Below are 12,207 nucleotides of genomic sequence, written 5' to 3'. Positions count from 1 at the left end.
TCCCCTCACTATGGTTCACTACCTGAGTGTGAGCACCTTTTGTGATTTCCACTCACTAGTGATGGGCCACCACCATCTTCTAACAGTGCTACACTAGGCTGACCACCTGCCCAACTGTGGGAAGGGAAGAGCTTTGTGGCCCCTTTCTGAGGATGGAGCTGGGGGTGGGTGAGTGGACAGAGGGCACATCTGCCCGCACCTTGTCATATGATCAAGCCAACAATATGCATTTTTCTCTTGGGGGCTGAGTGGCACATTTCACAATGTTGGAAGAGACAGGAAAAGGTGAGCAAGTTCCAGCCTTCAGGGATCTAAATACCAGAGGGGACTAGGACAAACAGGAATAGCATCCTTTAAGAACAAAACCAGTACAGAGGAACAGCAGAGTGTAGTAGTTAAGATTCCCCCTTCCGGCGCCAAGCAAGCCTGGGTTTGAGTACTGGCTCTGGCCCTTAATCTTGCGACCTTAAACCATCTGCTTAACCTCTCTGAGCCTCAGCGCCATTTTGAAATTGAGAGCAATGATATTTGAAAAGGAGAGCAATAATATTAGGTTGAATCACATGAAGTTATCAACATTTAACCATTCTTTTGACCTTCAAGAATGGCAAGTTCAGGGGCACTTGGGTAATTTAGTCGGTTAAGCATCTGACTCTTAGATTCCACTCAGGTCATGATCTCATGCGTTGTGAGACTGAGCCCCACAACCATCTGGGCTCCACTCTCATCTGAGAGTCAGGGTGAAGATTCTCGCCCTCTGCCCCTCCCCCCACATTCATTTGAGAGAGAGGCTCCCTCTTTCTCAAATGAATAAACAAATAAATAAATCTTTTTTTAAATGGCAATTTAAAAATTTTTAAATTTTTAAATAAATACTAGGTTTGTTTATTTATTTATTTATTGAGAATTACAGGAGATATTACAGAAGCTTGGCACTCAATGATAGCTTCATTCACAATGAAAAGGCAAACCACCAGTGTGGACATACTAGGGAGATGTGGCCCACAGATGTGTTCACTACCAGATCTGCCTCAGAAAGGTCAAGGGATCTTTAAAAATTATTTCCTTTCTTTCTTTCTTTCTTTCTTTTTTGAGATTTAATTAATTTATTTGACACAGAGAGAGAGACAGAGAGGGAACACAAGTAGGGGGAGTGGGAGAGGGAGAAGCAGGCTTCCCACTGAGCAGGAGCCTGATGCCGGGCTTGATCCCAGGACCCTGGTATCATGACCTGAGCCAAAGGCAGACGCTTAAGGACTGAGCCACCCAGGCACCCCATTATCTCTTTATTTTTGAATACTGAACAAAAGAGTATAAGGCACAAAGGCATCCTCCTACCCCTGTACCTCAGTTTTCCCCAGAGGCAACTGTATACGGGGTTTTACGTCTTTCAGAGATATCCAGTGCAGACACAAGCATTCATACATATGTTGCAAGCACATACACAAACACAAATGGTGTTTACACATACACACTGTACTTCACCTATAACCAAATTCCTGTATCCGCATACACACCTGACCTGTCTCCCCTCCATGCTTTTTAAAAAAATTTTATTTATTTATTTATTTATTTATTTGACACAGAGAGAGAGAGAGAGAGAGATCACAAGCAGGCAGAGAGGCAGGCGGGGGGCGGGGGAAGCAGGCCCCCCGCTGAGCAGAGAGCCCAATGTGGGCCTCTATCCCAGGACCCTGAGATCATGACCTGAGCCGAAGTCAGAGGCTTAACCCACTGAGCCACCCAGGCGCCCCTCCCCTCCATGCTTTTTAACAGCTGTGTCGTATTCCATGGTGTAGATATTACATGCTTTTATTTAAGAGTCCCTTACTGACAGACATTTGGGTTGTTTGAAACCTTCTGCTAAAACAAACAATGTGGGGCGCCTGGGTGGCTCAGTGGGTTAAGCCGCTGCCTTCGGCTCAGGTCATGATCCCAGGTCCTGGGTTCAAGCCCCGCATTGGGCTTTCTGCTCAGCAGGGAGCCTGCCTCCTCCTCTCTCTCTGCCTGCCTCTCTGCCTACTTGTGATTTCTCTCTGTCAAATAAATAAATAAAATCTTTAAAAAAAAAAATCTTAAAAAAAAAAATAAAACAAACAATGCTGCAACAAACATATGTCATTTCACATGCCTAAGAGTGTATCTGAAAGGATAAGGTCCCAGAAATGGAATTGGAGGGTTAAGCGATACACATTTTTAAATGACCAAATAGTCCAAATCGCCTTCCCCAAGACTACTGGAATTCATACTCTAGCAAGCAATCAGTGCCTGTTTCCCCATGGAGGAGGTCAGTTTTGAATTTGCCAGAAGGGAGAGAGAGCTCAGCGGGGTTATCACAGAAGGCAGGATGGTGACTTAACCGCCAGCCTGCTGGGACCTCTCCCCAGTCAGGAGTGAGGGAATCCTCACACCTTAACACCAGCACGTATAAAGCACTCTTGAAACCATAAGGAGCCCAGAGTTCCCCACATGGATACACAGCCTCGCAGAGAGAAGGGAATAGATACGAGGAGTGCACCCTGGGGAGCGGAGAAGGGGGTACATGTTTCTTCCCCCTAGCTGCTGACTTCTGAAGAGGGGAGGGGGCACCACGTTTTCTCAACGCAGCTGTCAGTCTCGATGAGTTTGAGACCACACTGGCAGCCACCCCCATCACCCATCTCTAAGCAGGTCCCCTCAGGAACCTATGGGAGGGAAGCTGACTATGGACCCCACATTGGAATTTAGGAGGCTTGGGTTTGAGTTTTGCCTCTTTCACTTTTTATCTATATGACCTTGGGTAAATCACAATTTTTTCCCGAGTCTGTTTCCTCCTTTGTAAAATGGGGATAATAATGTGCAGAAACACTAGAACCGAAGTTCTATAAAGTGTCAGTGACATTACCACACACAGAGTCTGCAGAGAAGACAGTCCAAAAAGCCTGAGGAAGGAACCCACGACTTTTCCAATGAAATTGTTATTAAAGAGATCTTCCAAGTAGAAGTTTTACCTGGAACGAAGGCTCTGTCCAAAAGGGTTTTATGAGATGGACTCACAGTAGAAGGTTATAGAGACGCCCTGGCAGGGAGAAACCCAACAGGGAGCGGATTCTACTCCCAAGTGCGGGTCTTCACGGCCTCTGCCACCCCCATTAAGGCTCCCTGGTGACAGAGTCCTCTCTAAGGCTCCTAAGACACAAAGCCCCTGCCTGTCACTCAGTGCCCAACTTGTTTTCTTTTCTGCTTGGCTGACCTGCCTCTAGGAGCCGAGCCTGACCCAGCAGAATCCGTAAAAGAACCGCCGAGAAATCACAGAAGAGATTACCTGAGCCAGGCGGGGAGGCGAGCGGGAGCGGGGACAGCCCGCGAGAGTCCGGGCAAGGCGGAGGAAAGCCTGCAAGTGCGCCCGAGGGCCCTTCCCGGGGGCAACTGGCTCCAGCCGGTCCCAAACTCCCGCTCCTCCGGGGGAAGGCGATTCCTCGCCACGCGCTGCCGGTCCCCGGTGCCCGACCGCGGCGGCCAGCGCCCCCGGCGCCAGGTGGGGAGGCACCTGCTCCGGATTCGCCTCGCGACCGGAGAGACCGCGTCCTCTCCGCCCCGCCAAAGCCCTCCCCGCCGCCTCATAGCCCCCGAGCCCGTCCCTGCCCGCGGGGCGCGCGCGGCCGCTCACCTCCCGCCGGCTCGCCCGCGCTCCCGCCGCCCACCCGGCCCCCGGGCGCCCTCCGCGCGCGGCCGCCGCTGACCTTGCGTCCTTCTAGCCCGACTCCGCCGCAGCCGCCGGGTCTCCGCTCCGCGGCTGCAGGGGTCGCGGGGGGCGGGGCGGGGAGAGGCGAGGCGGGGCTGGGGCCGGGCGGGGTGCCCGCGGGCTGGCCGCACAAAGCCGAGACGGGCCTCGCGGCACCCCATTCAACGCGATGCCGCGCCGCGCCGCTCTCCCTCCTCCCCGGCGGCTCCTTAAAGGCCGAGCGCCAGCGCTGCTCCTCGGGCGGCTCGGGGAGAGGCACAGGAAATGACCTCAGCAGGCTCCAGCCTCCCACCTCTCCGCACCGCTGGGCTCGTCCCTGGGGCCGGCGGGGAAGGCGGCGGGGGTCTGCCGGCTCCGGCCCCGAGCTCTCCGCGAGGCACCGCACCGGCTGCAGCGAAGGGCGGCCGGGTGCCGCGAGACCTGCTCAACCCTCGGGCAGCGTGGGACCCTCGCAGAATGGGGCGCAAGACCAGACCTTCCCCCTGCACCTCCAAGGAGGTTCCAGCATTTGCTGGCAACTTCTGAGAACGGTAACGCCCGGATATTTGGAGAAGTCCCTATTTCCAACAGTCTGTCCCACTGCCAGACCAATGCACTGATTGGTAATTTTGGAGGGAGAAGAAAGTCACCACAAGCGACAGGGTAACTTGCTTGCTTATGTATGTATGTATGTGCATTATTTATGTTAAAGAAGCGGCCAAGGAGCCAGAAGGCCAGCGGGACAGCTTGGGCAGCTGCAAAGAGGTCTTCTTACCCTTGTTCTTCAACGACTTGCAGTCCCTTACCTCAGCAGTACAATCCTACACCCAGAGGGGACTGGAACACTCAATTTTATTTTATTTTATTTTTTAGATTTTATTTATTTATTTGATAGGGAGAAAGAGAGCATGAGCAGAGGGAGGGGGCAGAGAACAAGCCAGAAGCAGACTCCTGCTGCTGAGCGGGGAGCCTGATTCAGGGCTCCAAACCAGGACGCCTGAGCCGAAGGCGGGCGCTTAATGGACTGAGCCACCCAGGCGCCCCTGGAACACTCAACTTTTGGTAAAGAAGATGAATATAGAGAATATTGCAGGGAAGGACTACTTTCTTCCCTAATCCTACAGGCTCTCTGTCCAGGCCTGAACAGAGGCCAACACCAGCAGGGCCCATTTCTCCCAAAGGATTTTGGAAGACTCACTCCAGGTCTTGATGAAGTATCCCCTGGCTCCACCCCAAGTCTGAATTTGAATCGCTGGAGGTGAGGCTGCCTGGTCACCCAGCTAACAAGCTCCCCAGGCAATTCTCATGCAGAAGTTTGAGACCCAGGTACTTTAGAAAGCTGGTCTCAATAGGTCAGGAGGCCAAGGGGGTGGGTGGGGTGGGGTGCTGAACTTGCAAATGGATTCATAGCTCCTGGGGACTGAGATAGATCAACCCCAGATTATGGGACACAGGCCTTGGCTATCCCTTCAACACTAAGGAAGATGCCTTAGGGAGCCCAAAGCATAAGCCCAAAGTTAAGAGTGACTCAATCCTTTATTCGTGCCTTCATCTACCTTGAATAGCTAATCATGTACACACATTTCAAATAATATGGAGGAGCTAATGATGAAAAATGTCTACCTTTATCCTGCCCTTGTCCCCCAGATCACTCCTCCCCAAACACAAAATTTCCTTTCAAGATATTTTATTCATAAATATGCATAAATACATATACAGCTGACCCTTGAATAGCATGGATTTGAATTGTGCAGTCCAACTTATACAGAGGTCTTTTTTTTTTTAAAAAGATTTTATTTATTTATTTGAGAGAGAGACAGTGAGAGAGAGCATGAGCTAGGAGAAGGTCAGAGAGAGAAGCAGACTCCCCGTGGAGCTGGGAGCCCAATGTGGGACTCGATCCCGGGACTCCAGGATCATGACCTGAGCCGAAGGCAGTCGTCCAACCAACTGAGCCACCCAGGCGTCCCTATACAGAGGTCTTTTAAAGAAGATTTATTTATTTATTTTAAGTGGGGGAGGGGTAGAGAGGGAGAGTGAGACTCTCAAGCAGACACCCCAGTGAGCACAGGGCACAACGCAGGCTTGGATCTTATGCCCCTGAGATCATAACCTGAGCCAAAATCAAGAGGCGGATGCTTAACCAACTGAGCGCCTACATGGATCTTTTTTTTTTTTTTAAGATTTTTATTTATTTATTTGACAGAGAGAGATCACAAGTAGACGGAGAGGCAGGCAGAGAGAGAGAGAGAGAGAGAGAGGGAAGCAGGCTCCCTGCTGAGCAGAGAGCCCGATGTGGGACTCGACCCCAGGACCCTGAGATCATGACCTGAGCCGAAGGCAGCAGATTAACCCACTGAGCCACCCAGGCGCCCCTACATGGATCTTTTTAAATAAATATATATGAATTATTTTTTGAAAATTTTTTGGAGATTTGTGATAATTTCAAAAAACCACATACCTAGAAATACCAAAAAAAAAAAAATCAAGAAAAATTCAGTATTATTGTAAGAATACAGTATTTAATACATATACAAACTATGTGCCAATCAACTGTGTTATTGGTAAGGTTTCTGGTCAACAGTAGGCTACTAGTTAAGTTTTTGGGGAGTCAAAATTATACTCAGATTTTTGACTACATGGAAGTTGGTACCCCTCACCCTGGCATTGTTCAAGGGTCAACTTTAAATATATTCATACATATCTATTTATATCCCCCTTTCAACACTAAGGAAGCATCCCTTGCTTTTTTCCTCTTTTTTTTCCCTGAAGATTTTATTTATTTATTTGACAGACTGAGATCACAAGTAGGCAGAGCAGCAGGCAGAGAGAGGAGGAAGCAGGCTCCCCGCTGAGCAGAGAGCCCAATGTGGGGCTTGATCCCAGGACCCTGGGATCATGACCTGAGCTGAAGGCAGAGGCTTTAACCCACTGAGCCACCCGGGTGCACCTCCTCTTTTTTTTTTTTTTTTTTTTGAAGATTTTATTTATTTATTTGACAGACAGAGATCACAAGTAGGCAGAGCAGCAGGCAGAGAGAGGGGAGGAAGCAGGCTCCCTGCTGAGCAGAGAGCCAGATGCAAGGGAGCCCCGATGCAGGGGACAGTCTCAATGCAGGGGGACTCCATGTGGGGCTCAATTTGGGGCTTGATGCGGGTCGATGTGGGGGGACTCGATGTGGGGGGACTCGATGCAGGGCTCGATCCCAGGGCCCTGGGATCATGACACAAGCCTAAGGCAGAGGCTTTAATCTACTGAGCCACCCAGGCGCCCCAGCTTTTCTCCTCCTAACATTACCACGTGTTGATTCTGTGTGGCATATCAGCACACTTGGAGATGCCTTACTGTTTTTAGGGTTCCCTAGTGTTCCTCGTGATGGATCTTTAGGATGTTTCCAATCTTTGGCTATTATATACCTTGCTACAGTGACTATCTAGGCACATACTTCTTGGTCCATGTCTATGACTATCTTTAAGGTTTAATAGTTAGGAGTGGAATTGCTGGCTCTGAACACAGTATGAATTTTAAATTTCAATAGATGCAACCAAATCACCCTCAGAGGAGGCTGCACCCACCTATACTTCCATTAGTGTGTTTTGAGGGCCTCTTCATTCCCTCCCACCACACCAATTAAATGATTTATCATCACAAAGTACAAAGCTTTTAGGAAGGGAGGATTAAATGAGTTCACGGGCATAGATGAGTTGAAAACAGTGCTAGCTCACAGAAAGGCTCAGAGAAAGTGTTAGCCTCTCTCCCCACAGCAGGCACACCTCCCTGTGACCTCCCTTTGGGCTAGGTCTCAATCCCAGTTCTGTAAACTGGAGCAAGTTCCTTGGCCCCAGGCTCCGTTTCCTTTTCTCTAATACAGGAATCACAATTTCTTTCTCTGGAGTTGGTTATCGGATAATAGAGTTACATAAATTGGGGGATCCAGGCATTGGTCAGGAAGTGAGAGCTATTCTTCTTCCCTCAAACTCTCAAACTTCCTCCTCCCCAGCTTTTATTTTGAAAATTCCAAACTGACAGAAGTTGCAAAAAATAGTGCATCAAACACCCTTATACTCTCTGCCTGGGTTTACCAGTTGTTAACATGTTGTTACATTTGCTCTCTCTCCTTACACCTATGTGATATCTATTATATTACATTATGTTATATATTCATGTTAACTGTTTATATTGTATATTGTGTATGTTTTTATACATTTACATTTATTTTAACGTATTATATATAATATGTGATAATATATCATCTTTTCCTCAACGGTTTGAGAGTTGGTTGTACACTTCATGACCTTTGACCCCTGAATTCTTCAGCATGTACCTTCCTAAGAACAAGCGTATTCTCTTAATACCATCATACTTGGGAAACTTATCATTGATACAATATTATCATCTGCCATACAGACCATATTAAAATTTCCCTAATTGTCCCAATAATGTCCCTTATAGCTGAGGTTTATAGATCTTCAACTTTTATTATTAGTCTCTACCTAATACTCACCAGAGTGAATGGATGCCTAGAGGAGAATGGGCTCATCTCCTCCTCTGTTCCAAGGAGAGAGTGCATCCTATAACTCTAGAACCTAGTATTCCTCAGGGGCTGTAGGTCATCTACAACCACGCTAGCAGGGAAGGTCATAGGCTGGGCCGAGTTTTCCATCTAAAGCTAGGGACTGGGGTGCCTGGGTGGCTCAGTGGATTAAAGCCTCTCTCTGCCTTCGGCTCAGGTCATGATCTCAGGGTCCTGGGATCAAGCCCCGCATCAGGCTCTGCTCAGTGGGGAGTCTGCTTCCTCCTCTCTCTCTGCCTGCCTCTCTGCCTACATGTGATCTCTATCTGTCAAAGAAATAAAATCTTTTAAAAAAAAATTAAAAAAATAAATAAAGCTAGGGACTTTCCCATCAGCCTTCTTGGCTGACGTCGCCTCCTCTGCCTGACCCCAGCCACCCCATGCTGGTAGCCCAGGAAGGTTCTGCCCACCTCCCCACCAACTCTGGTTGGATTTCTGGTCTCTTCCACCACGCCCCTTGGTACCAGTCAGTAGAGGCAGCTGTGTGGCCTTCAGTGAGGGAAGCCTGGTTCTTCCATCACCTCAACTGTAGCCTTCCCCATGCCATCCATCCCAGGGATGAATCGCTATAGACCTCCATCCAGGATGGCCTACCCCTAACTTAACCCTGGAATTAAGGGTTGAGATGATGAGACACTATCTGTTCCCCCACAATCTTTCTGTCTGACGTCACCTTCTCTGTAGCCCTCCTTAGATCTGAGACTGAGAAAAACTGGCCACTGACCACATCCAGTTAGTAATATCAGCTGATGCTGATATCCTTCTCTTTTTCCTTCCTTCTCTTTTTCCCTTTCACTCATGCATTTGTTCATTCATTCATTTATGATCGCTGACTTATAAGTTGTTCCAGGTACTCTGTTAGACGCCCAGCTGTAAGCTTGGAAAAAACATCTCCTTGCTTCTGGCCCCAGTTTGCCCTGTGGTAAAGTGTGGAAATTATTTTCTCAGCACAGCTACCTTTCAGGTCAGAATATTTGAGAATTTGAGGAAAAGGCAGGATTATGAGAGAGTCACCACAGCAAAGAGGAACTTTGTAAAACTAAAGTAAGAAAAACCATCTTGGGTACCATCTTTGACTGTGCTGTCGTGGGAGAGAGGAGAGAGCAGGAAAGCTGGTGGGAGCCTGCTGGAAAGGCTCTGAGCCCCCAGACTCCTTTATGGTTCTGTGCAGAAATGGTTCTCACCACACCTAAACCTCATTCCTGTTTGATGTTCACTTACTGTTACAGTGGCCTCACAGCAGACAGAGAGAAGAAAGCCACTGTGTGCTCAGAGTCCAAGGCTCAGTTGGGTCACTGAAGCTGAGAGTCTCCTTTTACTTTTCTGAGAGGCCTTGGTGGCCACTCACTGTGAACAGGTCTGAACCAATTTGGTCCTTTGGCACTTATCAGGTTCCTAGTGTAGGCTTTGATGCCATTTAAGTGCTTATGAAACCACCCTCTAGAGTGTGGGTTCCTGATTAGAATACTACAGATGATAACTAACCTCTCTGGGCGTTATATACACACAGCATGTGTTTGAGACTGAAATGGTTAAAAAATAAATTCCTACAGAGTTACTATAACAGCATCCTAGTCTGTGCTTGGTTTCCTGGGCAGTACTGTGGGGAAGAATGGGGGCCACAGAACCGGGAAACATCAGTTCCCATCCCATCTCTACCATGTCTGTGCTAATGTAACCTTGGGGCAGGTGCTTAATTAATTCCTCATTTGTCAAATGAAGATAATAAAGCTTGCCTCTGATGGTTTTAGAAAGGATTAAATGAGAAAGTGTTGTGTCTGGCAGGTACCAAGTGCTGTATAGATGGTAGCCTTTGTTATTCATTTTTTGGACAAATATTTGCTGGAGGTCTAATGTTTATCAGATACTCTCCCAGGTCCCTAGTATCTTGCACAAGGTCAAGAGGTGGTCTCAAGGAGCTCTCTCTGTTGCAAGATTGCAATAGATAAGAAAGATGTCTTGAGAGATAGTAATAGCTCTAGGAGAACTGGTGAAATGTTGGACAATTCATCTTCCCATGTCCTGGGCATTCTAGGAAACCCAATTCCCAACACCACTTGTATTCTCTGAGTAGGACATTCCAAAGAAAGCCCTTCTGCTTCACTGAAACCCTCCCAAATCAAGCACCCCTTCTTCTGCTCCCAGGGCCTGGTTCTCAGTTGTTGTTGGAAGGAGACTAAAGAGGAAAAGGGAGGAAGAAGAGACGGAGAAGGGGCCTCAGAATCCCAGGAGCCCAGGGGCCAGTCCTGGTGCAGCCTTCTATCTCAGGAGCCCGGGACAGAGTCTGGCAGCTCCTGGGTTACAGAGAATTTGGGAGACTATTTCTACTGCTGAATCTCTGGGAGCAGCCAGGGTAACCAGGGGCTGGGGCAGAGAAGCTCAGAGTCATTGTCCAGTACAGGGGATCCTGGAAGGCAGTGGTCAGACATGTAGAGAGATGCAGAGTAGGAAGGAAATGAAATGGTCCAGAGGCAGAATTCTGTGGGTGTGTGTATCGGATGGGGGGGGGGCGGTCTCTTGGGCATGGACTCTTCTTTCATTTATTAATTCAGTTATTTAGGAACAAATATTATGGAGTAGTTATCATTTTCTAGGCACTGTGTGAGGAAACAAAGTCTGGCAAGTGTGACCAAGGAACTCAGGACAGAGACTTCAAAACCAGACGTGCCTGCCATTGAATCCTGGGTCTACCAGGCGGGGAGCATGGCGAATGACCTATCCAGTCCAGCTGTGGGTCCAGCTGTCCAGAGCCAGACAGAGTCAGGCAGAGAGGGAAGGGAGAGATTTTTCATTTGTAAAACAGGAATGGACAGAAAATGTAAAGATGGAAATAAAGGGTCTGCCCCAGTGTCCGGCATATCATATGCACCTACTAAGTGTTACTAAATGGAAGTATAAAGGAATAGCAAGGAGCCCAAAGACTAGAGACTTGAAAGCTAACAAAGAGCAATGGGTGGAAGGAAGGACTAGTCACAAAGGACCCCAATGAGAGGGAAAGCAGTGATTCCCCATCCAACCTTATATCATAAAACACCGGGGCCACTGATTAAAAATATGAGTTGAGATCAGCACATTGAGATCAGCAGGCCCAGGGTCTGTATTTTCATGATTCTTAGACCAATAGGGTGCCTGGTATTGACTGGTTTGTCATAACGCCATCATCTTCTCAGAGAGGAACAACAGCTCCAGAGGGGAGCACAGGGCAGAACTGATGCAATTACAAAATGTATCAATGCAAAATGATCTGTCCAGTGCAGCTGCAGGCTCCGCAAGCAAGAGAGAGCCAGGCGGAGGAGGGCTCAGTGGGTTGGGGGTTGGGAGGGGGAAGAGGGGATGGTAGATAGGAAGAGAAACTGAGAGGGGAGCTGATAGAGCTCAGGGAATGAGAACTGGGTAAATCCAGTCATCAGTGTGGGATTTTTTTTTTTTAAATCATTGTAGAACTTAGAACATGAAGCTTTTTTATTTTTTATTTTTTAAAGATTTTATTTATTTATTTATTTGACACAGAGAGAGGGATCACAAATAGGCAGAGAGGCAAGCAGGGAGTGAGAGGGAAGCAGGCTCCCCACTGAGCAGACAGCCTGATTCCCCAGGACCCTGAGATCATGACCTGAGCCAGAGCAGAGGCTTTAACCCACTGAGCCACCCAGGCGATGTTAAAGAAAATCAAGCTTTAAGCCAACTGTCTTATTTCTCCATCTGCTTTCATCACAGTTGAAAACAATCGTGGCTCCCATCATGGGGCAGGAGGGACCCGCTTCAAGTTAGTGGCAGCGTAGGGGGCCTATGAGGAAAGAGACTTTGGGGTTCTAAGAAGCGAAGGGAACTCAGGCTAGTCAGGGAGCTGGTCGTGGCTCCTCAGCCCCTTTTCTGCCTCTCAGTGTGTGGCAACTTCAGATATGTGAGTTCTTAAGGCTACAGTGTGTCG

General features: G+C 48.3%; 1 protein-coding gene across 4 annotated transcripts in view; it reads right to left on the bottom strand.

Annotated features, from left to right (window-relative positions):
• PLEKHH1 (pleckstrin homology, MyTH4 and FERM domain containing H1) overlaps positions 1-3,977 on the bottom strand; it is a 48,997-nt gene extending 45,020 nt beyond the window's left edge. Inside the window, exon 1 of one of the 4 annotated variants that reach the window (XM_047736977.1) lies at positions 3,650-3,977. The gene's annotated coding sequence lies outside the window, so the exon portion shown is untranslated. Of the gene's footprint in view, positions 1-3,304; positions 3,621-3,649 lie in introns of those variants that run through there. The other 3 variants (XM_047736979.1, XM_047736976.1, XM_047736978.1) reach the window with 3 other exon arrangements.
• Between the last annotated feature and the right edge of the window lie 8,230 nt (positions 3,978-12,207).

The sequence above is a fragment of the Lutra lutra genome, chromosome 7, assembly GCF_902655055.1.
Source record: "Lutra lutra chromosome 7, mLutLut1.2, whole genome shotgun sequence".
NCBI classification, from domain to species: Eukaryota; Metazoa; Chordata; class Mammalia; order Carnivora; family Mustelidae; genus Lutra; species Lutra lutra.
Note: the sequence above shows the minus strand (reverse complement) of the source record. Positions and strands in the feature narration are given on the sequence as shown.